Source organism: Chlorocebus sabaeus, chromosome 3 (assembly GCF_047675955.1).
Source record: "Chlorocebus sabaeus isolate Y175 chromosome 3, mChlSab1.0.hap1, whole genome shotgun sequence".
Classification (NCBI taxonomy): Eukaryota; Metazoa; Chordata; class Mammalia; order Primates; family Cercopithecidae; genus Chlorocebus; species Chlorocebus sabaeus.
The window spans coordinates 87,271,404-87,285,196 of record NC_132906.1 but is presented as its reverse complement, the minus strand read 5'-3'; positions in this window follow the sequence as shown (position 1 = coordinate 87,285,196).

The window sequence follows — 13,793 nt, the reverse complement described above, 5'->3', positions numbered from 1 at the left end:
CTGTTATTAGCTTACCTCATATTTATTACAGGAAGAATGACCTCTCCTTACAACCATTTTATATGACAAATAATATTACATTTTGATTTAATGGCAACTTTATGCTTTATCTAAAAGATAGCGTTATTTTTGTGTGTGAATTAATCTGTGCTCCAGTAACACTTCCAACATGGGTAAGACTCTGTATGTATGTTATGTTCTTTTTGTATCTTTGGATTGTATAGATTAACATATTTGTTTACTAGTATATATATATGTATGTTTAAGTATAATATACATGTCTGAGTATAATACATACATTCTAACTGTACAAACTGTGCATATGCATATCGATATTGCATATAGCTGGTAGATAGACTCTGACCGCATAGAATAATTTTAAACTTAAGATATGTTGAATAACTCTTAAGTACTGATATATTTGTGTGTCCAATATTATGATTCCACCATTGCTAATGCACACAAAAAAACTACCAATTTATTTTTTACATATATAATTATATTTCTGATAAAAAGTATTTTTTATTCAGAAACCCAGTATCGGCCATTAATGTTCCAGTTTCAGAAAACAAAAACTCCTAAGAGAATGAATAGAAATTATCTTAAGGAATTATAAAGAACCATCTCAGAAATTTACTCTATTACTGCAAAATCTCATGCAAAGATAACCAAGTATGGTATGTGAACGTCTCTTCTGCTAAAGCTCATGAAACTGCTCTCCGATTCCTCTAGCATTGACAGAGAATCTGGAGTTCAGTACTCCATTTCATTCCTGGACATTTAGCCTATTATCCTTGTATCCATATTTCATGGTTTCCTTTCATGGGGGATAATTGTAAGTTAAAAGTGAATTTGTTGACTTAAACCTTATATGGAATCGTAGATCAACCTAAAGATTTCCTAAGAATATACCTACATATTGAATATTTGCTTTTTCTAAGCTGCTTAACAACAACAGAATAAACAAGCAAACAAAAACTCAAAAAAAAAAAAAAAAAAAAAAAAAAAACCTGATGGTCCAAACTTGTAAAATGTATTTTCTTGGTTAATTATTTGAAAAACAAATATGAGGAAGAAAGACATTCTAGTGAATCTGCTTTAATTTGCATAGGAGAGAGTTCTATGTAAACTAATGATAATGAATATGTTCGGAGGGTTTATATGTGGAGGGCTTTGTGTTAAGCACGTGAATATTTTGTTTCGTTTAAACACCACCTTAGACTCTATAAAGCTAAGAGAGATATTGACAGTTGGCCAAGATTACACAATGAGAAAGTAAGAGATAGAACTGGAACTTGATCACAGGAAGTCACTTCTAAAGACTCAACATTTGACCATGGTCTCTAACATGCTGATTTTGAGCTATCAGCATGTGAATGTATTCCTATCAGATTAAATGAAATCCAAGTAATTTATTTAACTTGAGTCTCAGATACATCAGAGTAAAAATAAATGGCCTCATTTGCAACATTACATTCTTAGTACTAAGTAAGCTATCTATAATGATACAAATCCATTAAGGCAGAAGACTTCATTTCATATCTACAGGACATTTCATCCTTTTCTTTCTATTTGTTTTTTTAAAAAAATTAACTGAAATTCATCCCAAGATGAGGCATCTATCTTTGCTGAGGTGAGATATGCACATCATCTGTGTTGTTTGACAGTCACAGGCAGATTAATCATATCACTAACAAAAGTCAATTGTTAAAACTTGAAGCACATTTAATAAAAAGAGAGGTTCTCCCAGTCACACAGGCCAGGTGGGTGCATGGAAATGGCATTTTATCACTTACTGACCAGAGAGTTGCAAATACAATCCTATCACCTAAAAACAAGGAAACAAAACAATAATAAGAAAACTTGTTTTATTTTTAATAGAAAGTCAGTTTTGCTTCTGAGTAGGTATTTTAAAATAAACTTATGAGTCCTTTTAACTTTTTTGCTATACCTTATTAGACACTGAGTTACTATTTTTTGAAGGAAAGTGAATTATAATTCAGAAATATTATTTTCTTTTTGTTAATAACCTTAGAAAGGACATAAGAAATACATATTTCTAGAGGAATTTATAGAAAAAATAAAAGTAATACTTCAATTAATAGTATTCTCCCTAAAACTATAGTTAGAAATTATAAAAGTAAGGAAGGGTCAATCAATAGTATTGATTGAAAATGTAATGTTACATGTATCAGATACATAAATCCATAACGATGGCAAGGGGAGACGTCATTACTATTTGAGATAAATTAATATACTTGAATATTTTCCCTCATAAATTCACTGACTATTCAAAAAACTTCACAGGACTTTTGAATTTCCGTTGTTTTACTGATTATGATAGCTCCCAAAGCAGTATGTGTAACTTTCAATAATAATTTAGTGATGAAATATTACCAAACAAGAGGAGAGGATTTTGATTACCTGTGGTATTATATTCTATCACTGTGTAACAAATCCTCATAAAAATGTAATTTTATAAAACGTATTGCCATGTCTTATCAGCTGGGTTGCAGGCATAGAGTCCATCAGAGTCCAGTGAAGATGCTGGCCAGACTATATTTTCATCAGAAGGATTGGCTGGGAAGAGTCTGCTTCCAAACCCATTCAGCTTTGGTAGAAGTTAATTCCTTGTGGTTGCATGACTGGTCTTTTTGCTGGTTGTAGTAGTACGTCCACATTCATTCTAGATGCTGCCTGAAGTCATTAGAGGCCTCGCATAGTTCCTTGCCATGAGCACTTTTCCAACATGGCTGATGACTGCTTCAAGCCTGTAAGGTGATCTGGTCTCAGTTGGCCAAGTCTCCAAGTCTTGGATAATGTAACCTCATCACCGGAGTCACGTCTCATCACCTTTCCCATGTTCCATTGGTTAGAAGTCCCAGCTTCTGCCCACATTCAAGGGAAAGGGGTTATACAAAGGTGTGACCACCAAGAAGTCAAGATTATGTGGGTCACCTTAGGGTCTATCTGCCACAACTATATATTTAAACATAGTTTCAAAGAAGGACTGTGAAAAAGCATAAAGAATTGTGGGGATTGCCTGAGAATTGAGGATGTTTATCCACAGATTCTGTAAGGCTTACATTAAACAAGTCTAGCTTATTCAGAAAGTTTTAAAAACTGGGTTTATATGACTTTACTTATTGGGGAAAGCTATCTGACTTGTCTTTGAAGGGAAAAAAATTTAAAAATACAGATAAAATACTGTGTCTGCAAAACAATTGCTGGAATATGATCTAACAGAAAAGCCCAGCAGACCTGATTCAAACCTGATGTGAACACAGAAGGCTTTGAAATGAGTAAATTTAATTATTAAACCTAATTTTTCAGATGAGGAAACTGAAATACTGGGGTTAAGTATCTTTTGCAGAGTCACATAGTTAAATAATTTTGGAGCCAGAATTCAAATTCAGGCAGCTGGCTTCAGACCTCGTGCTATTAAACCTGACATTAAATTTGACATCCATCTTACATGCAAATGTTACTCTCTCTACCAGGAAAATAACGCATTTAAAAATCCCAGCTCAGATATTACTTCCAACCAACAAATTTCCTGGACACACTAAGTAATAGAGTTAATCTAATCACACCATCTTGTGAGTACTACCCACAGTATCCGGGCTCCACCACACTGTAATGCAATAGGTGTGTTCACACTGTTTGTCTCTCCTGGTGGATAGTCGGTTCATCAGAGCATGACTGTGTTGTGTGTCCTGTTATCCTTAGCAAATGATGTAGTGCCTTGTGCATAGAAAGAAATTAATCTTGATGCCTTTCAAGTTCTACCCCAAACAGTCAAGTCATGTTGATTGAAAAGTACCTTCTCAGTGTGAGAAATTACCATCACAGTATTTGAAACAAGTTTGTATCCTTGGGGACTCCATATTGAGGACATTTTCTTCATCGGATTCTAATGTCTAATGACTTGACCTGATCCTCACCTAATCCTTTAGAAGGCTAGAGAATAAAATTAAATTTTCAGTTTTCCAGTGGAGGAAACAGGGTTTTCTTGTGCTTCTTGAAACATTGTCACACTAGTAATCTCTTCAAAAGCGAATCTGTTCTGGAAAATAATGGGTTAGAGGCCTCTGTGGAGGAATACAATAGTGGAATATTTTGAAATAATTGTAAAGCAGAACAGATAATTGTGTTTTCAAGCTCTTTGAAATATATACGTAAGATGTTATGTGCCTGAGGTTGAACAAAAAGATAAATAGTTATAGTCATTACCCAATAATGTGCCAATTATAAATAGCGTTGTGTGTACACGTCCTCTATTATAAAAATCAGAACAGGATGAAAACTATTATAATCACATTAATAATTTGATTTGTTTCATTCATCTTTTGAGTTATCTTTTCATAAAATTAGATACTGTGTTATTTCCTTCTGGAAAGCAGAATGGTGCATGTGAGGAGAATGTTTTCATGTTAATCAATGCTGACAAGAATATTATACTTTAAAAAAAACAAAACAAAACAGAAGGTAGGCAGGTTGGGGGTTGGAGGAGGGACAAATGAAGAAGACCAGATTGAAATTATTAGTTGCGAGAAATGTATCTATTGACTTTTTATGTTTTTAGAAGTACCTCTGTTAGCTTCCCAAAATACAGCTGTTTACAGTGATTGATAAGTTCCCGTGCTTTTAAGCTTATTCACATCCATTAGTTCTGCCTTTTTCCCCTGTTAAAAATCTGAAGCTGTCAGACTGAAGTAGCACGATCAGCTAATGTTCCTGCCAGATTCAAAGCATGTCCCCAGGGATGGCAAAAGTATTCTAAATCTCAAAGAAATGGCTTTTTAAATGTTGCCTGTTGACATTGGTCACTCCATTTGCTGTATCAGAAATGTTGAAATAAATGTCAGGCAATTATAGAAATGGGACTTTGATGATCAATTTTCTATAAATATTTTATGTTTAGCCCAAACAAAAGAAGGTATTTGGAATTCACTATTTTATGTAAGACTTTTATTTTAAAATAGTATATAGTATATTTTCAAAATTGGTTAATTAATTTTCTAGTTTTCACTTCAAGTAATGATTATTTACTTTATTTCCTCTAGCATTTGATTATTTTCTTACAAACTGTTTTTTTTTTTTTCTTTCTCCTGTAATAGTTTTAGAGTTTCTGCCTTAACACATTTAGGTATGTTTTGTAGGAACAAAGGGAAAAGGTATCAGGGAGAGGGAATGGTTTCTAAAATGTAAATTCCAAAGGCAGTGAATGTTAGAAGTTTTTGCCAGTCCCGTCTCTTACAGAACACAGAACTCAGATGCTCTTATAAAGATACAGGATAAATCACATCATTTCCTGCTCCATCATCAGAATATTATTATATGAATTAGATCACTTTTTTAAAAAAAGAACATGGCCTTCGTATAGAACAATAGCAAAAGTCTGGGGAAGGAGAGGAGTGCACCGTGAGGAATGGATGAAGAACAGAAGCCAGTCCATTTACTGATTTGGTTCATGTGCAAAATAATTGAGCAATAATTGCATATATGTGAGACTCCAGGTATTTTCAAAATCAGCTGGCAAAATTGTGTTATTCCCTCCCCTTTTCTGGCTTTTATGGGTTCTCTGTTCTCTCTCCTTTTCCTCCATTCTCCTCTTATCCTAATTCCTGACTACCGTAATCCAATACTCTGAGGTTTTAGGGTTTGGATGATTAAGGTTACCCATGGAATTGTTTGGAAATGTAGATCTGTAATGGAGAGGGGAGAGAATGAAGAATTAGAAGCTGTATGAAAATAGTCGATACTGAGGCCAGGTACCATGACTCATGCCTGTAATCCCAGCATTATGGGAGGCCGAAGTGGGCAGATCACTGGAAGTCAGGAGTTCGAGACCAACTGGGCCAACATGGTGAAACCCCATCTTTACTAAAAATACCAAAATTATCCAGGCTTGGTTGTGGGTGCCTGTAATCCTAGCTACTCGGGAGGCTGAGGCAGGAGAATTGCTTGAACCTGAGCGGCAGAGGTTGCAGTGAGCCGAGATCGCACCATTGCACTCCAGCCAGGGTGACAAGAGCGAAACTCCTCAAAAAAAAAAAAAAAGAGGAAAGAAAATAGTCAATACTGAGACCTGGAAACTAATAGCATTCATGAATACTGCATCCAAAGAATATTTTGTACTATGTCTTATTCATTATACAAATCAAATAAGCACACTGTATGGTGTACATATGACACTATATAGGTCAACGGGGTGAGAGAGCTGCCCAGAAATAGACATGCAATTTTGTTATCAGATATTCTGGAGAGGTTTCTCTGAGGCAGTGGCATCTGAAGAATATACAGATGTTAACCAAATGAAGCAGGAGGGTTTGGGGAAAAAAGTACTCCAAGGAGAGGGAACAAGATGCGGGAGACTAAGGAGCAAGGGAGACTAGAATACTTTGATGATGTGAGAAAACACTGCAGTGAGTGAGTGCATATGAAGAAAAGGATGGAGAGCAGATTACTGAGGTCCATCTACACCATGTTTTAGATCCTGGACAGCATCCTTAAAATAATAAGGAGCCACTAAATGTTTGAAGAAGGGCAATGACACGTTCCAATTTGCTTTTTTACAAGACCACTCTGACTCCTGCCTGGAGTAGCATATAAAGGGGCTAAGCACAATACCTGGTGGCACACAGGAGCTTAAGTGGCTCTTGTTGAAATCAGGTGATAGAAATGGGAGTGGATTTGTTTCCTAGGCTGCTACAACAGAGTATGTGAACGGAGTGGCTTAAAATAACAGAAATCTATTCTCTCCCAGTTTGGGACGGAGGTTTCAGCAGGACATGCTCTCTCTAAAGGCTTTAGGGGAAAATCTGTTCAATGTCCTTTTCTTAGCTTCCGGTGTTGCTGGCAATCCATGGAGCTCCTTGCTTGTTGGCCATATCACTCCATCATCGTGGTGCTCTTCCTGTATGTCCTCACCTTCTCTTCTCCGTGTGTGTCTGCCTCTGCTCTTCTCCTCTTCCAACAAGGACCCCAGTCATAATGGAATACAGCCCAGTCTAATGACCTCATTTAAACTGATTACATCTGCAAATATCCTATTTCTAAATAAGGTCATATTCGTAGGTATTACAGATTAGGACTGCAATATATCTTTCTTGGGGATATAGTTTAACCCCAAACAGGGGATTTTTGAAAGGAAGTGAGATGAGGGGTAGTGGAAAGAAACCATGGAAAGGTTTTAAAATATATAGATGGTGGTAGACTCAACAGGACTTCATGATTAAGTCTGAGTTTAGGGATCGAAGCAGAGTCGTGGCTGACTTCCAGGTTTCTTCCAGATGATGATGCCATTTGTTGAGACACAAAATCCAACGGACCAAGTAAGTGGTGGGTTGAGCATGGGTTCATTTTTTGACATGCCAAGTTTGATCTGTCTGTGAAATTTTTATGTGGAGCTGTAGGTTTGGTGGTTAAAAATGCCTTTGGAATTCAAATGAGAGATTTGAGTTAGAGACATAAGTGTGGGAGTCATTTCTATTCAAATTATAATCAAAGCTATGCAAGTAGATAACTTTCCTCAGCCAGATAATGTTTAGTCAGAATAGAAGAAATCCTGACATCAACATTAAACATTTTAAAGGACAATGTGGACTATTTCAGACTTATATGAACAAAAAGGACCAGCTTAACTCTGCCATAAGAAAAAAACAAACCATAAAGAAACAGACAGGACATTTGAAATGATGGTTTTAAAGACAAAAAAATCAGGCAACCATGGACAGAAAAATAAGCAAATACATTGATCCCAATCATTGCCCCAGATTACCTAAGTTCAGGTAAAAGGCAAGATTGTCTGCTTTCAATATTTCTAGTTAACTTGATAGTGACATTTTCTTTCATAGTAATAAAGCAGGAATAAACAAAAGGCATCCAAATTGGATAGGAAGAAATAAGCTGGTTTTATCTGTAGACAATATCATAAACTATATAAATAACTATGAAACATACAGAAAGGTGTAAGAGCTAATGTATGATTTTAGTGAGGTTTCAAAATTCAAATTTAATATATAATATTAAAATCATGTGATATAAGATCAAAGAACACTATGAAATTGAAATTTTAAAAATGGTACTTATAATAGCAAAAAAAAAAAAAAATACAAAATACTTCCAGATAAATCTGACAAAATTTGTGAAAGTTTCACGCAGTTAAAAATAGAAAATACTAAGGAAAAATTAATGATTACCTAAATAAATAAATGCAGAAAGATACATTTTTAATGGGTTGGAAGACAGTATTCTTAAGATGTCAGTTGTCCCCAAATTCATCTGTAGCTTCCATGTAATCCCAGCAAGCTACACTGTAGAAATTGGCAAGCTGAATTTAAAATTCCTGTGTAAATGCAAAAGAATTATTATAGCTGTAACACTTTTCTAAAAGAACAAAACTGGGAATAAGTATAATTTTAAGACAGGTATTAGCATTAAGATACACAAATAAATCAATAGGATAAAATAGAGAGTAAAAAATAATAATAAACCTATAATATATGGATAACTGATTTTGGCCAAGGGGCAAAGAAAACTTGTAGGGAGAATAGCAATATCTTATTTTCCACAAATGAGGTTGGAATATCTGGGTAGTCATTACACACCAGTTATTTGATCCACATTTAAAATTTAACTCAAGTTGGATTATAGACGTTAGTGTGAAGTCTTAAACTGTAAAACTCATGGAAGAAAACATACGAGACTATCTGCGTGGATTAGCGTTAAGTAAAGATGTGTTAGGTGCCACAGAAAAAACCTGATCCATGCAAGAATAAATGTGATAAATTGGACTTCATCAAAATTAAACAATCGCAACAACAAAAAATAACAAACAAATGAAAAAGAGCTTCTGTTCTTTAAAAGTCATTGTTAAGAGAATTAAAAGACAGTTCTCCATGGCACACAATAAAATATTTACAAAGGATATATCTAATGTAAGATTTGTATCCTGAAAGTATAAAGAAACCTCAATACTCAATAATAGAAAAAAAAACAATAAGAAATGAACAGAAGCTTTAGCAGACCACTGAAAAAAATATATGGGTAGAGAATATGCATATAAAAAGATGCTCAAATTATTAGTGATTAGGAAAATGCAAATGAAAGCATAATGAGATAGCACTGCACAATTTTTTTTTTTTTTTTTTTTTTGAAATGGAGTCTCGCTCTGTCGCCCAGGCTGGAGTGCAGTGGCGCCATCTCGGCTCACTGCCAGCTCCGACTCCCGGGTTCCCGTCATTCTCCTGCCTCAGCCTCCAGAGTAGCTGGGACTATAGGAGCCCGCCACCACTTCGATTCAGAAGTAACATTATGGACTAATGAAAAAGAATTTAGTTAAATAAGGCATGAGACAAAGGAAAGTACGTTGATTGAGAAACGATGAAATAGAGGTAGCAAGTAATATGGTTTGGCTGTGTCCCTTCCCAAATCTCATCTTGAATTGTAGTTTCCACAATCCCCACGTGTCATGGGAGGGACCCAGTGGAAGGTAATTGAATCATGGGGGCGGGTCTTTCCTGTGCTGTTCTTGTGATCGTGAATAAGTCTCATGATATCCGACGGTTTTATAAAGGGGAATTTTTCTGCACAAGCGCGCTCTCTTGACCGCTGCCATGTAAGTCCCTTTGCTCTTCCTTCGTCTTCTGCCATAATTGTAAGGCCTTCCCAGCCATGTAGAAATGTGAGTCAATTAAACATCTTTCCTTTATAAATTACTCAGTCTCAGATATATCTTTATTAGCAGTATGAGAACAGACTAATACAGCAAGTATAAAAAGTATTAAAGGTTTGTCTTCTAAAGGAAGAGAGGAGAGTAGAGAGATTGTTAGCTGAGGGGTAAAGGATTCTTGTTACTAAGATGTTAGAGCCTAGAACACATTTAAATACTGATGAGAAGGATACAAGAGAGAGGTAAAATTTGAATCAATAGTTTGTTTCCACTGCCACAGAAAAGGATGATATCCAGAGGTTTGGTAGAGGGATGAGTTTTCCTCATAGGAAAGATAAGAGCAGATGGAGCTGAACGCTGGATCCTAAGGGTGGGATATTAAGGGAGTCTGTTTTTTATGGATTTTATTTTCTCTTTGATCTTGGAGGAAAGGATGTCTGCCAAGATATAAGGGCTTGGACAGGAGGATCACCGTTTTGATGAATAAAAACATGAAACAGCCACTTCAGAGAGTGGGACAGACAGTATGTGTTTTAGTTTAGACTAGTGTCCCTGGAGTTATAGGGGTTTGAATTCAAATCCGCGCTCCTCCACTCACTTGTGGTACTGTTAACGACCAACAGAACCAAGTTAAGACCCCAAATCTTCTTTAAAGTGGAATGATAATGGCATGTTCATCAGACTTCTTGGGAGTAATAAATGAAATACTTTAGTTCAACTATTTTCACCGGTCCTCACACTGGGTTTTGAATAAAGTGTGCCCAAGACTATTGCTATTATAAAGCAAAATGAAAAAACACAATGGCCCTATTAATATGTACCTTTACCTCCTGTAAAGAAAGGTTTTCAAGGAGTTCAATACTAAGAAGAGTATTGTTTGAAATGGAGATTCACATTACTAGGTTAACATGTGGAGATCTTGCTCAAAGAGGAGGCTGGTTTAGGTGCTGTGATAATTGTAGATGTCAAATGGACTGGATTATGGAAATACCTAGAGAACTGGTAAAGCATGATTTTTTGGTGTTTCTGTGAGGATGTTTCCAGAAGACTTTGGCATCTGCGTCAGCAGACTGACTGAGGAAGATCCCTCCTTGCCGTGGGCAGAGCCATCTTATCAGCTGATGGCCCAGATGGATCAATAAGATAGAGGAAAGAATGTGTGTGTTTCTCCTTCTTAGGGCTGGAACTTACTCTTCATTCCCTGCTCTTGAACAGCGGAACTCTACTTTTTGGACTCTAGGACTAGTGTACTAGCACCCCACTTCCCATAGCTGAGTTCTTACTCCTTGGATCTTGGTCTGAGAGTTACACGGTTGGCTTCCAGGGCCACACCATCGCATGCCAGGATCTCCAGCTTGCAGATGCCTTGTCCAGAGGCTTTTCAGGCTCTGTAATCAAATGAACCAATTCTCCTAACAAATGCTCTATCTATCTATCTATCTATCTATCTATCTATCTATCCATCCATCCATGTATCTGTCATCTATATCTATCCTATTGGTTCCATCTCTCTGGAGAACCCTAATACAGGTGTCAGCAAACCAAAACCAAGTGGCAAATATCTACCATTGACAATCCTTTCCTTTCTTAATGACTCTTAGGAACCAAAAACACATGTAAAATTCCATGTACTACACAAGCCAGGAAAGGTAAAACACTGTATCTGCTACTTTACATAGCTCATTTCACTACCACAATCTACCATTATTCAAATACTGATTTAGAAAATGACAGCCTCCAAAAGACTAAAATCATCCATTTTTATTTAGAAGAAAAAGAAATGAAATTTTAATGACAGGCAATTTTAATGTTACTATTTCAATTTATAAGATGTTACTTGCTGAAAATTGTTATGTGCTAAAATGATAAATACTATGTGTTATAAAATATTTTGTCATTGAAAAATGACCTATTATTCTGACCTACTTTATTTTCAGGGGTACTTATAGATAAAGGATTTTATAAAGGCTTCTGCTAAAGAGGACATCAGAGAAAAATAGGACGAAGTAAACTCTTTCTATGAGTTTCTTAAAATTCACAAAAGTAGTCTCTACTGGTTTAAATGGTGTCCCCTCAAAAGTTATGTCGTTTCCAGAACCCCAGAATGTGCCCTTATTTGGAAATAGGGTCATTGTGGATGTACTTAAATAAAATGAGGTAATACTAGAGTAGAGTGGGCTCTACATCCAATATTGCTGATGTCTTTTGAGGAAGAGGAGCAGAGAGTCACAGGGAATGGTGATCATGTGAAGACAGAGGCAGAGATTGACTGATGTGCCTGCCAGCCAAGGAAGGTGGTGCATTGCTGGACACCACTAGGAGGTCGGAGAGAAGCATGGTGCAGATTCTTCATCCAGTGGGAACCAGCCTGTGTGTTAATTTCAGACTTCTACCCTCCAGAACTGTGAGACAATAAATTGACTGAAACTAGTTTAAACCACTCAGTTTGCAATAGTGTATTATGTCAGCCCTAAGAAGCTAATATAAAGTCCTAAAGAATTTCAATAAAGGTGTCAGGAATTATAGATCACAGACAATACAGATAGGACCTTCTAGCATTCTTACACTTCTGTAGTGTTTGTTGCTCTTTCTGTCTTTCCTATTTTTTTTTTAATTGTGATTGGCAAAAAACCCTTGAAAAAACCAAGAAACAATACCAACAGAAACAAAGCTGTGTACTTGTTTTGGGAAGCAACCTCGAATGGTAAGATGGGGGCTGTGTTCTAAAAGGTGAGGAGAAATTTACAGCGAAGGTAGAGAGATAAAGGTAAACGGTCCTGTGCACCACTGAATTCTGAGAACTCTGAACAAATCATAAGTATATGTTAGTGCCCAATGAATAGTTGTTGAATGAATGGATGAATCAACAAATACATGAATTAATGAGATAATCAATCTTTGAGACAAAAAGCAACACAAATGAGGAGACAAGAGTGGGTGAGTTTGACTAAAAATTGAAGATCACCCATTTTTTTCAGCCAACAAATAGGTGAGCATCTGCTGTATGCCAGGCATGGGTACTGGTGTTTGGCATAACGAAATAGCAAAGCAAAGTCTTACTGTCAAGGAACATAGACTCCTGGAATTTAGAAGAAGGGGCATAGGACAAATCAGAGTTTCTGCCATTTTAAAATTCTTTTTCATTGCAATACAGCTGAAGTCAAGTTGCTCAGAAATAAAGCAAGATAAATCAATTGGTTTAAAATACCTTTCACACTATCCTTCCATGGAAAGTGCAGAGAAGGGTCTAGTCTCTAAATGTAGGCAGCTGGAGACTCCCTTTTCCTATATTCCTTTAAACCCCACGCCCCAAAACATGTAATCAAGTCTATTCTTGAACAGAAAAGAGCAGAGTGCCCTTTCTCTTTGGAATTTTATATGAACCCCTGAGAAAAGCTGCTATGGTCCTAGTTTGTAAAAGTACAAATGGGTGAGTATGCATCTGCTCGGTTCAGTTGGGAAATTAGCACAGGTTTCAGCACTCCTCAATACCAACTGATTATTGAACATGTACTAAGGGAAGCTCCTGTACAGACCAGTAAACCACACAATTGCAGAAATCCCCTAATTAAATAAACACACCATAATCTTCCTGGTGAATCTGAAGAGAAGGTTTTTTAGAAAAGTACATCTGTATAACATACATTTGTGTAAGAAACAATCCTTTTTCATTGAAGTGCAGCTATATTGTTAGATGTTGTTCTAAGAAAACTCAGCTTAAAATTTCTTATGGGCTGCTTTGGCTGAAAATAATTGCCTAACTGGATGGTCACAAATGACCAAGAAACCAAATATATTTCATAGTATTAACTAACATTACAGACTGTTAAATAATACTACACAGTAGAGATCTTTTGAAAAATATTTTAAATGATAGATTCTATTTTGGCTTGAGGCAAAGTCTTAAACATAACAAGTTAAATAAATTTTTAATGAAATTTTACAAGCAAAAGAATTAATGTTCAAGACACAGAATCATGCCTTTTGGAAATGACTCTCATGATATTCTATTATTTAAAAAACTATGTGCCTATTTTTAGGAATTAAAATTGCTCTGGTAGATACCTGATAGATACCTATCTCACAAATCATGTTTTTCTGTCACAAGTAAATTTTT